Raw genomic sequence first — 20456 nt, 5'->3', positions numbered from 1 at the left:
CCAACAGGAAAGCCATATCCGGATGGTAATGCTGGGTTACGTCGGGAGCGGGTAGAAATCGACAAATGAGCTCATTACCTGCACTAGGACTAGACATGCATCATTCTTGTCTGTGCATTATTCTTAGTTGCATTCCTACTTGTGAGTGATCTATTTCTTTATGTTTGTTTGCTTGAGTGCTATGTTTGTGATTTATCTTCTTGTATTCTCCTGCTTGTGTTCTGTTCTTTGTTTTTCTATCTATTTTTAACTTCTATTTAATACATTACTGTATTCTATTATCCATCTGCTAATCGAAAACGATTAAATGAACGTAACTAACAACCCCGACCCTACTAAGAACTCCCCAGTTCTTACCCCTTCTCTCCCTTCCTCCCCTTAAGATGGAGACGGGCGTGATCTTCTAGGAGTTCGAGAACCCTTACATCTACCAGGATCCGGTACATGACAGTTACTTCATCATGGGATTGGAGCCTCGTATTAGACGATATGCGTTACCTAATCGAGCTTTTCAACATCCTCTGTCTAGCCCGCATTTTGACCCGGACGCTCCTTACGACTTTCCCTTATCCTGGTTACAACCTGACGCACCTGGACATCCTTTTCCTGATGATCCTGAGCACCCTATACCAGCTCAACCTTTGAATGAGGCAGTACCTGAGCCTATCATCCTTGATGAGCCTGAGTTAGCTGGTGACTACGTACCTGTGATACCACCAGAGTGGAATTTTCCCCCTGAGCCGATCCCCGACTTGCCACAGCCTGATGAGCCGGCACTACCGGACGGTGGAGTGGCTCCTATAAACGCAAACGGACCTGTGCTCGCGAACGGTTTTGTACATAGTGACAGCAGTGTTTCTGGTGTATCTGAGGGTATAGCTGTAGCTACGGACGACGAGGAGGAGGAGGATCCTGAGATAGAGATAGAGCAGGATGAGGAGATGGACGAGGCTCACGGCGATTCTCCGAACAGCCACTTGTAGATATAGTTTGACTGCGGAAGGGGCATTCTTTTGATGACACTCTAGTCTGACATTATCTGATAGTTAATATCTCACTTGTGTTAGTACACCCGAGAGCTAGGAGCTATATAGTGGTTAGGCTAGCCTGGGCGCCAGCTTAGTGGCTTTTTGTATGGGCCAGGCCTTGGGAGTGTCGTGCAAATATTAGCTACGTAGGATGACGAGGATGTAAACTGACTTGATCTTGTGTAAACGCTACATGTTTTGTTATAGTGTACATGATGTATATTATCATCTGTATTTCTATGTTTCTTTATGCCGCTTTTCTATTACCCTCAATGTATGCTTGTTTATTTTACCTGAACATCCGCAACAAAAAAAAAAGTTACTCGTAAAATTGGCATCGCTCTAACAAGGAACAGGCTCATATATTAAATAATAAATAATAATTAGGAAGGATAAGTTAGTAACACTTAGCTTCTTGTATGACCATGTCATACTGGGAGACGGGTCGTTACAAGTTGGTATCAGAGCAGTTCGTTCCCAATAGAGCCTCGGAAGTGGACTGACTATGCTTCATTGCATACTCTATTGTGTGTCTCATGCTTATAGGATATCTATGTGATATGTGTTGTATGATTGTCTCTGTGTTTTCATTCTGGGAGTGTTCACACTTGACTTGAAGTGTTAAGACTGATCACCTTAATAATGATTGTTTGGTGTTAACAGGACCACGATGGGTTCATGGAGACGAGGCGTACGGGAAGGAATTCCTAATGTTAACTACGAGAGGGAACATGAGATGTTTATGACTACCATGAACGCTATGGCTGAGGCAATGCGTGAGGCTGCAGTAGCAGCGGCTAGGGCTGTTGATCATCTTGGAGTGAGAAACGAGAATGAGAATGAGCCTGGGGAAGATAGTGGAAATGATGAGAATAACTTGGGGCATCTTGAAAGACCTATGACCCTTGCGACTTTTCTGAAGGTTAAATCGCCTAAGTTTAAAGGTACACTCGTTGCGACTGATGCTGACAACTGGTTTCGAGCTATTGAATGATCACTACGAGTGCAGCACCTTCCGGAAGGCCAACACGTGGAGTTTGCTACTTATATGTTGGAAGGAGAAGCTGAGCATTGGTGGCAGGGGATACAGCGACTGTTGCAACAAGATGAAGGTTATATTCCTTGGAATACTTTTAAGGATGAATTTTATAAGAAGTATTTTCCGAGGGAAGCTCGTGATGCTAAGGAGATGGAACTTATGCAGCTGAAACAGGGTAACACAACTGTTGCAGAATATGCCCGTAAGTTTGATGACTTGTGCCGTTTCTCCAAGATCTGCCAAGGGAATCCTGCTGACTTTGAAAAATGGAAGTGTTTGAAGTTCGAAGGGGGCCTTCGTGAGGATCTGATGAGTTCAGTAGTTCCATTGGAGATATGAAATTTTACTGAGCTGGTTAATAAGTGTAAGTTAGTGGAAGAATGTGCTAAGAAGGTAATTGCCTCTAAAGCAAGTCGTCAAGGATTTCCACCAAGGAACTACAATAGTTATAGTTGGCAACCACGAAGGACAAACTTCAAGACACCTAGTGTGCCACAGCGAAGGAACCCACAAGCTGGTAACGTTCCTGCTCGCCCTACGGGTGGAAACGGAAGTAGACCAAGGCAGGATAATGGTAAACGACCTCAACAGGCACAGGTGAATACTACATGTAGGCAGTGTGGAAAGGATCATGGTACTAGGCCTTGCCAAATCAGAACATTTACTTGTTACAATTGTGGGGAACCGGGACACTTGTCGAGGAGTAGCCCAAAAGGACTTTCTCGAAATCCAATACGAACCCAGCAACAAGGTTGAGTGTTTGCCATGACTGCTGATGATGCTATGCAATCAGACGCCCTGATCCAAGGTCAGTGTATTGTCAAAGATCGATTTCTAACTGTACTGTATGACTCGGGTGCATCGCATTCCTTTGTTTCCTTAACTGTTGCTCGTGAGTGGGGACTAGATTTCTCTGAGTTGAACTTTGATCTGATTGTCCATACACCTGCATCCCAAAATGCTTTGACTAGTTTAGTGTGCCTGCAAGTACCATTCACTATTAGGAACAGAACTTTTATACATGATCTAATATGTTTGCCTCTATGTAGTTTAGAAGTTATTCTAGGGTTAGATTGGTTATCTAAGTATCATGTTTTCCTTGATTGCTATGAAAGAACTGCTGTTATTCCGTCTGATAGTTTAGATATTAAACCATTTCTGTCTCATACTTTATATCTGAATTCTGTAAGAGTTGCATTAGACGGGAGTGATTATGAGGGGTACGTTCTGTTAGCGGCTAGCTCGAATGATAGTGAACTAAGCTTAGAACGAATCCGAGTGGTGAAGGAATTTCCTGATGTTTTCCCGGACGACATACCTGAGTTTCCTCCTCAGAAAGAGTTAGAATTCAGCATTGAACTTGTACTTGGAACCGGACCGATTTCCATAGCACCGTACCGGATGTCACCACTGGAACTTGAAGCGTTGAAGAAGCAATTGGATGAGCTGCTTGGAAAAAAATTTATTCGTCCCAGCGCATCACCTTGGGGAGCTCCGGTGTTGCTAGTAAAGAAGAAGGATGGTGGAATGCGACTTTGTGTAGATTACCGACAGTTAAATAAAGTCACTATCAAGAATAAGTACCCACTTCCACGAATAGATGATTTGATGGATCAGTTAAAAGGTGCAACTGTGTTTTCGAAGATTGATTTGCGATCGGGCTATCACCAGATTCGAGTGAAAGAGTCAGATATACCGAAGACTACATTTAGAACTCGATATGGTCACTATGAGTATACGGTTATGTCATTTGGACTAACTAATGCTCCTGCGATTTTCATGGATTACATGAATCGTATTTTCCGTCCGTACCTTGATCAGTTCGTAGTAGTCTTCATAGACGATATTCTCTTCTATTCGAAGACAGAAAGAGAGCATGAAGAGCATCTAAGGACTGTATTGCAGATACTAAGGACTCGGAAGTTATATGCTAAACTATCAAAGTGCGAGTTCTGGACAGAGAAGGTGGCATTTTTGGGACATGTTATATCACAGGGAGGAATTGCAGTGGATCCTTAAAAAATTGAAGCAGTAGTGCAATGGGAACCACCTACGACCGTTACAGAAGTTCGGAGTTTTCTCGGACTTGCTGGATATTACCGGAGGTATGTTAAAGGGTTTTCACAGATAGCCTTACCTCTGACTTACCTTACACGAAAGGAAGTTTCGTTCGTTTGGACGGCTGAGTGTGATAGAAGTTTCAAGATGCTTAAGGAGAAGTTAACAACTGCACCTGTATTAGTACTACCCGACCCGCAGAAACCTTTTGAAGTATACTGTGACGCCTCTCATAAAGGACTTGGATGTGTGCTGATGCAAGACAAAAATGTGGTGGCTTATGCTTCCCGGCAGCTGAGACCTCATGAACGAAATTATCCGACGCATGACTTGGAGTTGGCTGCAGTAGTGTTTGCTCTGACGATTTGGAGACACTATTTGTATGGCTCTCAACTAGAAGTTTTCTCTGACCATAAAAGTTTAAAGTATATCTTTGACCAGAAGGATCTTAATATGCGACAGCGAAGGTGGATGCAGTTCCTGAAGGACTATGATTTTAAGTTAAGTTATCACCCAGGAAAAGCGAACGTGGTGGCAGACGCTTTGAGCAGGAAGAATTTGAATATCTCTTGGATGATGATAAAGGAAGAAAAGTTACTCGCGGAATTTGAGGACCTTAAGTTGGCTATGACTGAGATGTCAAGTGGAGTCCGTTTGTCCCAATTGCATATAACACCAGATTTTAAGATTAGAATTCAGCAAGCACAAGCACACGATTCAGAAATGATGACGATGCTGAGACGGATGAAAATAGAGGAACCAGAAGCTGTAAGACTAGATCATAGCAGCCTCTGGAGATACAAGAACAGAATTTGTGTGCCTAGCTCTAGAGATTTTCGACAAAGGATTCTTGCAAAAGCTCATCAAAGTAGATTTTCTATGCATCCTGGAGTAACAAAGATGTATCAGGATTTGAAACAAATGTTCTAGTGGCCGGGCTTGAAGAAAGAGGTAGCTGATTATGTCTCAAAATGTTTAACCTGCCAGAAGGTGAAGGTGGAACACCAGAAACCGTCAGGAACCCTGCAACACTTAGAAATACCACAATGGAAATGGGAGCAGATCACTATGGATTTTGTCACGGGATTGCCAAGGACCTCAACAGGACACGATGCCATTTGGGTAATTGTGGATAGGTTGACAAAATCAGTGCACTTCCTTCCGATTCGAGTTGACTATACATTAGAAAGGCTGGCACGGATATATATTCAAGAAATCGTACGATTGCACGGAATACCTTCGTCAATTATTTCATATCGAGATCCGAGGTTTACTTCCAGATTCTAGGGAGCTTTCCAGAAAGCATTGGGAACAGAATTGCATATGAGTACAGCATACCATCCTCAGACAGACGGACAATCAGAGCGGATAATCCAGACATTGGAAGACATGCTAAGATCTTGTGTGATGGATAACCAAGGCAGTTGGGATAGGTATTTGCCATTGGTCGAGTTTATCTACAACAACAGTTACCAACAAAGTATCAGGATGGCACCATATGAAGCTCTCTACGGAAGGAGATATCAGACACCATTGTGTTGGAATGACAACGGAGAAGATAGTGTCTTAGGTCCAGACTTAGTGCAAGAAACTACTGAGAAGATAAAGGGGATCCGCCAGAAGATCTAGACAGCACAGAGCCGTCAAAAGAGCTATGCCAATAATAGACGTAGACCCTTAGAGTTTAGTGAGGGAGACCATGTTTTCCTTAAAGTAACCCCGACTACTGGAATAGGTAGAGCCCTTAAGACTAAAAAGCTTAACCCTCGATACATAGGACCTTTCCAAATACTTAAAAGAATCGGTCTAGTAGCTTATCAAGTAGCCCTTCCTCCATATCTGTCAAACCTTCATGATGTTTTTCATGTCTCGCAACTTAAGAAATATATTCCCGACGAGAGTCACATTTTACAACCAGAGACAGTACAGTTACGAAACGATTTGACATATCAAGCATCACCAGTTCAGATCGTAGAAAGAAGTGATAAGCAGCTGAGGGGCAAGACTGTTCGCTTAATCAAAGTAGCTTGGGGACAAAAAGGAGAAGAAGAACACACTTGGGAACTGAAAGATAAGATGAAAGCTGATTACCCGCATCTATTCTCAGGTAACTGAAATTTTGAGGGCAAAATTTTCTGTTAGGAGGGTAGAATGTAACGACCCCGATTTTCGAGTACGCGAGATCTTTTCTGAAAGTACGAATTTCTCCGGAAGATCAGTAAGGGAAAAACCTTTGATATATCATCAAGTATCTCAATCCTCATTGTCATTATGTCATCTTTAAGTCAGAACCTTTTCCGAGACAAGCTCGATAACGCGGTCGCGAAGAACCTAGTATTTGAACCGTATCGGTTAGGAGTCTTGATTCGGTTTTTCCTAAATACTCTTAGTTTGACAAACCGGACCCGATTTATGAGAGAAGAGAGATAATAGGATGATATTATCATTATACTAGTATTAGAAGCTTCTTGAATTATATTATAAGGTTACCTGATCAGTTTTAGTTAAAAACAGAAAAACCGGTTTAACCGGGTTCACAATTTACTGGTGCAGCTTAGCACCAGCACTCTCTGATGACTTTAGCAATGCTAAGGCCTCATTATTCATGTTTTATTCTCATAATAAATATGTTACTAGTGTCATTTATGCTAGTAGCTCAGAAAATAATTTTTAGAGATGTTTTTGCAAGTGTTCCGATACATCTAGTTTTAGTAGTTATACACCTGAGATATTTTAATATTATTTTAATCCACCTCCAAGCCAACCAATCACAACTCACCCTACACCCCCAAAACCCCCAAGGCTGGCTCATTTTCACTTTGTAGCCGAAAATAGGTAGAGAGAAAAAGAGAGAAAAGTTCTTAGTTCCAAATCTTCAAAGCTTGATTTCTGTTGAACTAAAACTCAAATCAAAATTTCAATCCGACCAAAATGATCCTCTCTTCTTTCTCTACATGATCATATGACTTATCAAGGCTGGGATCAAGGTGAGTTGGCTGCACTATCTCTCTTTTGATTCGGTTTCAAGGAAACATGCTTAAGTATATGTTTTCTTGATGTGATTTAGGAGGAAAAAGTGCTTAAGGACCACCTGAAAGTTTAATCGAATTAGGAGCAGCAAAACCAGGTAGGGTGTAACGAAATTAATCTTGATTATTTGTGTTTGAGTTGTGTGAATGTTGTATTATTTGGCTGTGCTAAAAATTGGTTGCATATATGATTGATTCTTGGTGAAAATTTGGTGAAATTTTGATGAAATTTGATGAAATTCAAGTTTTAAAGTTCATGTTCTTGGGCAGCTGGAAAAACGAAACCCTAAGCTTAAATTGAGGTTCAATTTGTGTTAAAATCATGTAGAAAAGATGGGGTTTTAGTGGCTGCTAATTTATTATGAATTATAGTAAAAATCGGTTGCTGAAAAGACTGAAAAACGGATAAAAACAGAGAAAGAATCTGAAGAATTTATGAAGAACATGAAGAACACTTTGAGTGTGATGAAGAACAGTGAAGAACAGGCCTTAGATCTTAAAAAGGGCAAGGAAGTAAAATTTTTGGTGTTTAAGGGGTTGTTTGGTAATTTTTGAAAGTTAGGGTGGTAAAAGTAGAAATATTAAAAGTTACGGGTGGTAAAAAGTGAATTTTAAAGGTTAAAAGTAAAAGTAAGTTAATTTTCGAAAATTTAATGATAAAATAATAAAAAATAATAAAATATTAAATAATAATATTTAATTAAAAATAATGTTTTAATAAAATAATAAAATAATGCAGAAAAGGCAATTTTCTGTAAAAGCTTTAGAAAGACAACTTTAAGCGCAGAATCTCATAATTACCTTCATAAAATACTTAGGGAGTGATAAAAACATATTAGTGAGGCAAAGATAAATAAAAGATAAAAGTTGAAGAAAAGAAAAAAATCGAAAAAAAGAGTCTGTAAAGTTTTAATGACAGAAAAATAGACAGAGACTAGTGAACGAACTAGGGCAACATAGTTAGTCCTTAAATTGTGAATAGGGTTAGGTATTATATGAAAAGTTAAACTGTTTCAGTATAGACCTAATAAACCTATACTTGGGGCAGGCTAACTAATCATACCGAAATTTACATAAGCTTTAAATACATACATTAAACAGAGAAAGCAGAATAAAGTAAAGAAGTGCAGAGAAAAGAACAAACAGAGCAGAATAAAGAGACAAAGTGAAGAGAGTAATATGATAAAGAGCAGAGGACCTATTGAGAGGTCATTTGTTGCATTAAGGCAACCTCAGAGATATCTATATGTTCATCTGCTGCATTGTGGCAGTCAGATAGATAATGGTGCGACCACTGAGAAACGCTTTCCTGCGGTACAGATCCATATTTTATTTCTGTAAGGCAGAAGGGTTATTTCCTGCTACAGAGTATCGTGACCACCTGTTCCATTTCTGTAGTGGCAGAGGGGTTATTTCTTGTATACAGAAGGTGTTTCGGCATACATCCCTGCAGTGGCAGATGTGTTATTTCCTGCGTGCAGTGGACCCTGTGGTGGCAGAGGGGTTATTTCTTGTACACAGGGGTATAGCCAACAGGAAAGTCATATCCGGCTGGTAATGCTGGGTTACGTCGGGAGCGGGTAGAAACCGACAAATGAGCTCATTACCTGCACTAGGACTAGACATGCATCATTCTTGTCTGTGCATTATTCTCTGTTGCATTCCTACTTGTGAGTGATCTATTTCTTTATGTTTGTTTGCTTGAGTGCTATGTCTGTGCTTTATCTTCTTGTATTCTCCTGCTTGTGTTCTGTTCTTTATTTTTCTATCTATTTTTAACTTCTGTTTACTACATTACTGTATTCTATTATCCATCTGCTAATCGAAAATGAATAAATGAACGTAACTAACAACCCCGACCCTACTAAGAACTCCCCAGTTCTTACCCCTTCTCTCCCTTCCTCCCCCTCAGATGGAGACGGGCATGATCTTCTATGAGTTCGAGGACCCTTACATCTACGAGGATCCGGTACATCACAGTTACTTCATCATGGGATTGGAGCCTCGTATTAGACGATATGCGTTACCTAATCGAGCTTTTCAACATCCTCTGTCTAGCCCGCATTTTGACCCTGACGCTCCTTACGACTTTCCCTTAACCTGGTTACATCCTGACGCACCTGGACATCCTTTTCCTGATGATCCTGAGCACCCTATACCAGCTCAACCTTTGAATGAGGCGGTACCTGAGCCTATCATTCCTGATGAGCTTGAGTTAGCTGGTGACTACGTACCTGTGATTCCACCAGAGTGGGATTTTCCCCCTGAGCCGATCCCCGACTTGCCACAGCCTGATGAGCCGGCACTACCGGACGGTGGAGTGGCTCCTATAAACGCGAACGGACCTGTGCTCGCGAATGGTTTTGTACATAGTGACAGTAGTATTTCTGGCTAAATGTAAGAGAAGGTTAGTAAAATGCTCTAAATTCAACACAGGATAAACCCTAAATATGGGGTTTATCAACCTCCCCATACTTAAACCAAGCATGTCCTCATGCTTGACCAAGAATGAAGCGAAGGGGTATGTCATTTATTCAATGCAACTAAACTACCTATATGCAACTATCTAAATAAGTGCAACTAACTATATGAATGCTAATTCTTGGTCAAAATAATTCAACTTCCAAGAGAATATATATATGAGCATAAGAGCTAGAGTAATGGGGATGAAGTCCAAACCGCAATTGTATTGAATTATCAAAAGAATCTCAAACTTGCAAGAATATAGATAGTAGGGTGAATGCATGTATTTGAGCTTTTGAACCCTCACCGAATGTGTATCCGCTCTATTCGCTCGGTGTTTAGGGGTTGGTCCACTCAATCCTCTCCTAATCATGCTTTTCCAAGATTTGTTCTTCATCTAACAATCAACAATCATTCAGCATATGCATTCATTCATCATGAGGTCTTTCTCATAGGTTGTGATGGGGTTAGGGCCAAGGTAGGACCATATATGGTTAAGTGGACTAGATATTTGAATCTTTGATTAACCTAGACTTTCCCACCTAACCTATACAATTAAATACCACCCTAACTAACCATCCTTCACTTTTTACATACTCATGCAATTTCTTTTGATTTTTCCCAACACTTATGCATTGATCCTCATTGAGCCTTGCTTTGGGGCATTTTGTCCCCTTTTTATTCCTTTCTCTTTTTTTTCTATTTAATTTCTTTTTTTTTCTCTTTTTTTTTGTTTCTTCCTCTCTTTCTTTTTTTTTTTCAATGCATAAGGTCTATACATTTAATCAATACATGCGTATACACCCAATTTCCCAAATACAAATGCAAAACACTCTTTTATCCCAACCAATGTTTCTAATCTTCCCAAAATTGAATATAAGACACTCTCACTAGCCTAAGTCAATCAAAGATCCAAACAAGGGACTTTATTGTTTTCCGCTTTAGGCTTGTAATGTGCTAAAATTAGAACAATTGGATTAAGCGTAGGCTCAAAATTAGTTAACAATGGAGGATAGAAGGTAGGCTATTTGGGTAAGTGTGCTAAATGGAATAATGGCCTCAATCATATAAATGTATGAATACAAGGAATAAATGGACATATAGAATCAAGGAAACCAAGGATCACAATCATAGGAAGAGATAATCACACACAAGAATGGAAAATGGGTGGTTATAAAATGTAACCACATCAATAGGCTCAAATCTCACATGCTTGTGTTCTTGGCTCAATACATGCTTCACAAAGTATGAATTCAAGGAAGTTACAAAAATTTTCAATCAATTGGGGTGTGCTCTATGGATGGATTCTTTTGAAAGTTTCATCATTTTGATTAAGCTTATTAATGCAATGTTGTGATTGAGAGTTTATGAAAATTTCTTAGTTCACCCTTTTCTTTTCAATCAAAACAGGTTTCATATGAAAAAGGGTTAACTAGGTCTTAACAATCCCAAAACAATTTCTAATCACAACCATAAGCTAAAAGATAACTATATAAGAAAAATCCAACTAAAGTACGAAATCTAGCATCCAAAATACCTAACATCCAAGATGACAAAGTATGCAACAACTAAGGCAAAAGTATCTAAAGTAATCCAAAACACCCAATATATACAAAGATGTGCAAAACAAGATAACTAGGAGAATATAACTAGGAAATATGCCAAAATGTTCATCGATCCACCAATCGCCATTTTGATGAGAAGACTTTTGTGTGGTTTAGAATTCACAATTGGATTCTCATTGCAAGTATAGTTTCTAAACCAACAATAATCCTTTCATAGAAAAGATTGTTTGTCACAAGTAACAAACCCTTAAATTTATAAACCGAAGTATTGAACCTCGGGTTGTTCTCCCTTGGAATTGCAATAGAGTGCCTTGTTATTGGTTATGGAGCTATATTTGGGGTTTTTGAGATATTAGACATGAAAGGTAAATGGCAATGAAAATAAACTAATAACTAGAAAGCTCTTGGCAAGGTTGTGAGAATTAGAAGTCCTATCCTAGTTATCCTCCTCAATTGTGACCACAATTATCCATTGCTACCACTTAGTTAACCTGTAACTATGGAGGAAAGTCAAGTGGATGAACCAACTTGATTCCATAAGTCCTAGCCAACTCCCAAGGGAAATACTAGCGTTAGTGGTATCCAAATCAATTAGCAACTTCTAATTATCCATCAACAAAGGAATTAGATAACTCAAGCGTCACTAATTACTCTACCAAAGCCAAGAGGAATAAAATCTATACTAAAATCCAACCAAGCATTTCATCAAACACTTGGAGGGTAATAAAGGAAAGCAAGGTAAATTGATTAACAACAATGAAATCTAACAACTACTTATTGCAATGAATTAATAACAACAATCAAAGGAAATAAGATCTACATGAATTACCTCAAATTGTATTAAAAGAAAATATAATGAACAAGAGTATATCTACAAACAAAATAGAAGAGAGAAATAACAACAATATAAGAATGATGAATGTAACAACATAAAATTGAAAGGTAGAAGAAGAGGAAAGCATGAATTGAAACCTAGATCTAAATTATTGAACTAAACCTAATCCTAATTCTAATCCTAGAGAGAAGTAAGAGCTTCTCTCTCTAAAACTAAAACTCAACTAGCCTAATGTGTGTTGTTATTCCTCATCCATTCCCCTCCACCCTTCAATCCTTGGTCCTTTTCAGTGTTTTCCCGCCAAAAATCCACCTCCAAATGGGTCCAGAAACCCTTCAAAATCGCCAGGCACGAGTTGCACTAAAGGAATCACGTGCGGACTGCAACGCGTATGCGCACAGCACGCGTACGCGTCTCGGGCCTATTTCGCGAGGTGGGCGGACGCGCCTGGTGCGCGCGCGCATCCTTGGCTGGGATTAATTCTTTGGCTTTTTATGCTTCTCTCCACTTGCATGCTTCCTTCCTCACTTCTTGGATCCATTTCTAGCCTTTTTCAACCTGAGATCACTAGAAAACACGTCAAGGCATCTTATGGAATCAAGGAGGAATTAATATTGTCAAATTAAAGGCTTCGAAAGCATGTTTTTACACTTAGGCACAAATAAGGGAGAGATCACAAAACCATGATAATTCATTGGCTAAATGTAAGAGAAGGTTAGCAAAATGCTCCAAATTCAACACAGGATAAACCCTAAATATGGGGTTTATCACCAGGATTGCACTCTAAGGGCATTTACACCCCTAAATGGAGCAGGAATGATAAGTCATTGACCCCTCAGGATTTGTGGACCCACAGGATCCCCACCTACCCCACCTCTTCTTCTCTCTTCTTTACACATTTTTATAACACTTTTTCCCAAATACCCTTCACCATTCACCACTCTTCCCTCCCAAACCCAACCCCTAATACACATTTCTTTCCCCCCTTGGCCGACTCACTCACACTTCTCCATCTCCTCCATTTTCTTATTCTTCTCCTCTCTTCTTACTTCTTTTGGTCGAGGACGAGAAAACCTTTTAAGTTTGGTGTGGAAAAAGCATTGCTTTTTTTGTTTTTCCATAACCATTTATGGAACCTAAGGCCAGAGAAACCTCTAAAAAGAGGAAAGGGAAGGAAAAAGCTTCCACCTATGAGTCATGGGAGATGGAGAGATTCATCTCAAAGGACCACCAAGCCCATCACCAAGAAAAGGATGGAGCAAACAAGAGAGCCCACTTATGGACCTCAACAAGAGCATGAGGAAATTCCTCATCATGAAATCCCTGAGATGCCTCAAGGGATGTACTTTCCTCCACAAAACAATTGGGAGCAAATTTACACCTCCCTAGGAGAATGAAGTTCCAACATGGGACAACTAAGGGTGGAGCACCAAGAGCATTCCATCCTTCTCCTTGAAATTAGAGAAGATCAAAGAGTCATGAGGGAGAAGCAACAAAGGCAAGGCAGAGACATAGAAGAGCTCAAGCGTTCCATTGGATCTTCAAGAGGAAGAACTAGCCACCATCACTAAGGTGGACTCGTTCCTTAATCTCCTTGTCCTTATTTTTGTGTTTTTCGAAAATTATGCTCTATGTTTTATTTATGTTTGTGTCTTATTACATGATCACTAGTGTCTAAGTGTCTATGTCTTAAAGCTATGAATGTCCTATGAATCCATCACCTTTCTTAAATGAAAAATGTTTTAATTACAAAAGAACAATAAGTACATGATTTCAAATTCATCATTGAAATTAGTTTAATTATTTTGATGTGGTGGCAATACTTTTTGTTTTCTGAATGAATGCTTGAACAGTGCATATTTTTGAATTTGTTGTTTATGAATGTTAAAATTTTTGGCTCTTGAAAGAATAATGAAAAAGGAGAAATGTTATTGATAATTTGAAAAATCATAAAATTGATTCTTGAAGCAAGAAAAAGCAGTGAAAAACAAGGCTTGCAAAAAATATATATATATAAAAGAAAAAAAAAGAAGAAAAAGAGAAAGCAAGAAGAGAAAACCAATAGCTCTTTAAACCAAAAGGCAAGAGCAAAAAGTCAGTAACCCTTTAAACTAAAAGGCTAGGGTAAAAAGGATCCAAGGCTTTGAGCATTAATGGATAGGAGGGCCCACAAGAATAAAATCATGGCTTAAGCGGCTAAACCAAGCTGTCCCAAACCATCTGCTTGTGGCGTGAAGGTGTCAAGAGAAAAGCTTGAGACTGAGAGGTTAAAGTCATCATCCAAAGCAAAAAGAGTGTGCTTAAGAGCTCTGGACACCTCTAACTGGGGACTCTATCAAAGCTGAGTCACAATCTGAAAAGGTTCACCCAGGTATGTGTCTGTGGCATTTATGTATCCGGTGGTAATACTGGAAACAAAGTGCTTAGGGCCACGGCCAAGACTCATAAAGTAGCTGTGTTCAAGAATCAACATACTGAACTAGGAGAATCAATAACACTATCTAAATTCTAATTTCCTATAGATGCCAATCATTCTGAACTTCAAAGGATAAAGTGAGATGCCAAAACTGTTCAGAGGCAAAAAGCTACTAGTCCCGCTCATCTAATTGGAGCTAAGTTTCATTGATATTTTGGAATTTATAGTATATTCTCTTCTGTTTATCCTATTTATTTCTCAGTTGCTTGGGGACAAGTAACAATTTAAGTTTGGTGTTGTGATGAACGGATAATTTATACGCTTTTTGGCATTGTTTTTACATAGTTTTTAGTAGGTTTTAGTTACTTTTTATTATATTTTTATTAGTTTTTAAATAAAAATCACATTTCTGAAATTTACTATGAGTTTGTGTGTTTTTCTGTGATTTCAGGTATTTTCTGGCTGAAATTGAGGGACCTGAGCAAAAATCTGATTCAGAGGCTGAAAAAGGACTACAGATGCTGTTGGATTCTGACCTCCCTGCACTCGAAATGGATTTTCTGGAGCTACAAAATCCCAAATGGCGCGCTCTCAATTGCGTTGAAAAGTAGACATCCAAGGCTTTCCAGTAATTTATAATGAATAAATGACCATTTGTATCCATGAGAGATGAAAACGCTGACATTTGTACCCATGATAGCCTGAAACTAAAGTTATACCCATGATAGATGCCCTCCGTGTGACAAAAGTGCCCTGACTTGGATCTGAGCTTGGTTCGTAGGAAACCGATCCTACGTGGCACTCCAAACCCCCAAACCCTTTAAATATAATCTAATTTTAATTTATAATTTTATTCCCCATCTTCTCTTCCCCAATTCCAAACTCCGAAACCCTACCACCGCTCTCATTCCTTGCTACCACCATAGCCATCAACATCATCGACCCACCGTTCTCCCTTCTCGATGTTTCTGCCTGTTGCTCAACAGTCTCTTTCTCCTCTCATCGTCAACATCAACAACCTCATCCTTATTAAGGTTTTTTGAATCTTCCAAATTCCCAAAATTTTTCATCATTTCTCACTTTTCACTGGCGCCACTTACGAAGGGCGTAACCTTCCTCTGATCCTATCTCTGTAGGCGCTGGAAGCACTGGTTCGTCTGAGACAAAAACGCTGTCGTCGTGGTAGCCTTTCTGCTACATGCACCAGTTCGAAGGGAGACTGGGAGTAGCTTGGATCCAGATTGCTGAACCCGAAGATGTCTGGTGAAGCAGACGGAGAAGTGTGGTCAACGACGGGGACATTACTGCCGGAGAAGTTGGAGTAGCCGCCATATCCGGAGAAGTTGTCTTTGTCGGCGTGGTTTTGGTGATGATCGGGGTCGACGCTGTAGGTATCAAAAGCAGACATGTCTTCTGTCTCTATGTTGTTTTTGTTCTCTCTCTCTTCTGTACAAAGATAGGTGCTTCGTTTGCTGTTAAAAATTAGAACGTTTATTTGAGAAATAAATATTACCAACACATTCATATCTGTGTTTCTCAATCGCGGGTCCTTTTCTCCTTCACTTTGATTTTTTGTGTTACTGATTTGTGGAGTGCCTGATATTTTTCAAAGTTTGAATTTTTTTTCCATAATTAATGAAGAGGAGAATGAGTCTGGGGAAGAGATAGATGAAGACGAGGGGGACGATGATGATGTTGTTTTCCTTGAGAATTCTTACTACCTGCACGGTTACTGGGCTGGCTTGGTTGACCGGTATGAAGAGATGGTTGAGAAGTACCATCCCGGATTTGGAGTGCGGAAGAGGAAGGGAAGGTGGAGAAGGTGAGGATGAAGGAAGAGTGGTTGGAAAGCATGAGAGTGAGGAGGGTGTCCTTGATGGGGTCAGAGGTGGTGGGGAGGGAGAAGAGGATGGCTTTGTCGGCGTGAAGGGCAGAGTGGATGGTGAGGGAGCGAGTATTGAGGAAGAAGGGGCCAGAGTGGGGTTTGAAGAGTGAAGAGTGGGGTTTGGAGAGAGAGAGTGTGTGTGAGTAAGAGAGAGAGGGGTTGAAGATAAGGGAGGGAGTGCCACGTAGGATCGGATTCCTACGAACCAAGCTCATATCCAAGTCAGGGCATTTTTGTCACACGGAGAGCATCTATCATGGGTATAACTTTAGTTTTAGGCTATCATGGATACAAATGTCAGCGTTTTCATCTCTCATGGGTACAAATGGTCATTTATTCAATTTATAATAGTCCATACTTTGCCCGAGTTTTGATGACGCAAACTGGCGTTCAAACACCAACTTCTTGCCCTATTCTGAAGTTAAACGCCAGAAACAGGTTGCAAACCAGAGTTAAACGCCACAAACAGGCTGCAACCTGGCGTTTAACTCCAAGAGAAGTCTCTACACGTGCAAAGCTCAATGATCAGCCCAAGCACAAACTAAGTGGGCCCGGAAGTGGATTTTTGCATCATTTACTTATTTTCTGTAACCCTAGCTACTAGTTTAGTATAAAAACTACTTTTAGTGATTTATTTCACATCGGGGGATCATTTTTGAGACTATCTTTGTATCACTTTTGATCTCTTGATCACGTTTAGGTGGCTGGCCATTCAGCCATGCCTGGACCATTATCACTTATGTATTTTCAACGGTGGAGTTTCTACACCCCATAGATTAAGGTGTGGAGCTCTGCTGTTCCTCATGAATTAATGCGAAGTACTATTGTTTTTCTATTCAATTCAAGCTTATTCTTATTCCAAGATATTCACTCGCACTTTAACCTGATGAATGTGATGATCTGTGACACTTATCATCATTCTCACCTATGAACGCATGCCTGACAACCACTTCCGTTCTATCTGCAATAGCTTGAGCGTGTATCTCTTAGCCTCCATTCCGAAAGATCAGAGTCTTCATGGTATAAGCTAGAATTATTGGCGGCCATTTCTGAGATCCGAAAAGTCTAAACCTTGTCTGTGGTATTCCGAGTAGGATCTGGGAAGGGATGACTTTGACGAGCTTCAAACTCACGAGTATTGGGCGTAGTGACAGACGCAAAAGGATCAATGGATCTTATTCCAACATGATCGAGAACCGACAGATGATTAGCCGTGCGGTGACAACGCACTTGGACCATTTTCATGGAGAGGACGGACGGTAGCAATTGACAACGGAGATCCCCAACATTCAGCTTGCCATGGAAAAGAGTATGAATGATTGAATGAAGGCAGTAGGAAATCAGAGATTTAGAAGGAGCAAAGCATCTCCATACGCTTATCTGAAATTGTCACCAATGAATTGCATAAGTATTTCTATCTTATTTTATATTTTAATTATATTTTAATTATCAATATCCTATAACCATTTGAATCTGCTTGACTGAGATTTACAAGGATGACCATAGCTTGCTTCAAGCCGACAATCTCCGTGGGATCGACGCTTAGTCACGTATGGTTTATTACTTGGACAACCCAGTGCACTTGCTGGTTAGTTGTGCGGAGTTGTGAAGAAGAATTGAGATTATGAACATGCGTACCAAGTTTTTGGCGCCGTTGAGATCACAATTTTGTGCACCACTTTTTCTTGTAGTTCTTAGCCACTATCGTCTCCAGCCTCACTAAGTCCACCCACAGTTTCATTAATGAAACAAGGTGCTCCATTAGAAATTTAGAGGTACAAGTTGGTCAACTGAGAAAGAGGATCCCTGAGATCCCTCCTGACACTCTTCCCAGTAATACTGAGGTTAATCCTAGAGAAGAGTGCAAGGCCATTACCATGGAAGACGTGGCCAGATTGGAGGAGAATGGGAAGGCGTTGAATGCCATTGAAGAAGCCTTCACTGGGCGTTCAATGCCCACAATGGCAGCAAGCCTGGCATTAAACTCCAGTGAAGAAGTCCTCACTGGGCATTTAACGCCTATCCTGGCAGAGAAGCTAGCGTTGAACGCCAGCCAGGGAGCACTGGCTGCACTGGCTGGCATTCAATGCCCAACTAGGCAGCCATTCTGGCACTGAACGCCAGTGAGGAACCCCTCACTGGGCGTTCAACACCCACCAGCCCAGGGAAGCTAGCATTGAATGCCAACAAGGACATCCCTACTGGGTGTTGAACGCCTAGAATGCTAGAGGGACTGGCGTTGAACGCTAGTCGTAGCACACCCTTTGAGTGCTCAAAGCCCACTCAAGAACCCTCTAGCCCAGAACCAAATGAAACCATAAAGACTATTGAGGTTCCTTTAAATGCACTTCTGTAGTTCATAAGTTCCTATGACTACTCATCCTCAAGTGAGAATGATGACACTAAGGAAGAGCAAGTTGCGCTGTTTCTAGGAGCTCTAATGAAGCTGAATACCAAACTATTTGCTATAAAGCCTCTGAAGGAAGAACCCCTACTGCTCACCAAAGATCTCCATGCTTTGGTTCAGCAAGAGCCACCTCAGAAGCTTCCAGATCCTGGACGTTTTCTGATTCCTTGCACCATAGGCACTATGACCTTTGAAAAGGCTCTATGTGACCTAAGGTCAAGCATCAATCTCATGCCACTCTCTGTAATGGAGAGAAGCTGAGAATCCTTGAGGTACAAGCTGCACATGTCTCTTTGGAGATGGCAGACAAGACTATGAAGAAGCCATATGGCTTATTGAAGGATGTCTTGGTTAAGGTTAGAAACCACTACATTCCTGCAAACTTCATTGTCTTGGATATTGGAGAGGATGAGGATGACTGTGTCATCCTTGGAAGACCCTTCTTAGCTACTGCAAAAGCTTTGATTAATGTAGCTAAGGGAGAAATGGTTTTCCAATTAGGAGAGGAGTACATCTTATTTAAGATGTCCCATCTTAATTCTCCCTCCAATAAAAAATGGACAACTATGCAACACAAAGTGTGCCAACCCTCTCTTTCTATGTAGAGCTCTACAGAGCCCCCAGACATCAATTCTAAGTTTGGTATTGGGCTGCCCTAAACAAGCTCTAAGCACAAAGGTGCTAAAAAAAGTACCTAAAGGCTGGAGGAACAAGAAAGTTTCAACTGAAGGCCTCTCACCTGGCATGAGAGTTATGTTCACTAAGAATCTAGTCCTACGATATACAGTAAACCGTGTCCTATCTCTAGACCATGTAGAGCTCATTCATGAAAGGACAGGTAGAAAATTTACTGTAAGGGGCAAAAATCTGAGCGCTTACTCACCTCCTTAAGGAGATGAAGGTCAAGCTAGTGACTTTAAAAGAGCGCTTGTTGGGAGGCAACTCAACTTTACTCAACTATTTATTTTATTTTCATTTTCTTTTTCTTTCAGTCTTGGAGTCATGATCATGTCCATCAGTCAAGAGACAGAATTCACAGCAGTAAAAATAGAACACTCTGGAAAGAATGTCAAAGTTGAATGCCAGTGAGGAAGACCTCCTGGGTGTTCAAGCCCCAAAAGGGGAACATTGCTGGCATTGCACGCCAGCCAGGGAGCAGCCCTTGGGCGTTTAAACGCCAATGCAAAGAAGGAGGGAATCTTGGATTCCCTAGCGTCTCAGGACCAAGAGGTCCCACAGAAGCTCCACCTACCCCACCTTCTTCCTCCCCATTGATCATATTTTCTCGAGGGCGTGCAAAACTCTTAAGTATAGAAGAAGAGGATAAAGCAAACTAGAGGGCATGCACATAAACTTGTGCAGCTGCCTCAACAGAGACAAAGGAGTGACATAGAAGAGATCAAGCACTACACGGGATCCTCAAGGAGGAGCACTGGCCACCATCATTCAGGTGGATTCGTTCTCTTTTACTCCCTTCCTGTTATTTTTCTGTTTTTTGTCTATTTATCTATTTTCTTGTCCTAGTTGCATGATCATTTGCATTGATGTCTTAAAAAGTTGTAAAATGTTCCATATATCTCTCACCTTACTTAAATGAAAAAAAAATTTTATCTGAAAAGAATTGAGAGATGTATGAATTTCAATTTTAAAATAAGATTAGTTTGATGTGGTGTCAATTGCTTTTGTTTTCTATATGAATTAAATAAATAGTGCATGTTTGAAGTTGAAATC

At 40.4% G+C, this 20456-nt stretch overlaps 1 pseudogene; it reads left to right on the top strand.

The window, feature by feature from the left end:
* Positions 1-383: 383 nt before the first annotated feature.
* Positions 384-983, top strand: LOC148573903 (uncharacterized; annotated as a pseudogene).
* The last annotated feature ends 19473 nt before the right edge of the window (positions 984-20456 follow it).

Source organism: Arachis ipaensis, chromosome B2 (assembly GCF_059453495.1).
Source record: "Arachis ipaensis isolate K30076 ecotype BB chromosome B2, ASM5945349v1, whole genome shotgun sequence".
NCBI lineage: Eukaryota > Viridiplantae > Streptophyta > Magnoliopsida > Fabales > Fabaceae > Arachis > Arachis ipaensis.
Note: the sequence above shows the minus strand (reverse complement) of the source record. Positions and strands in the feature narration are given on the sequence as shown.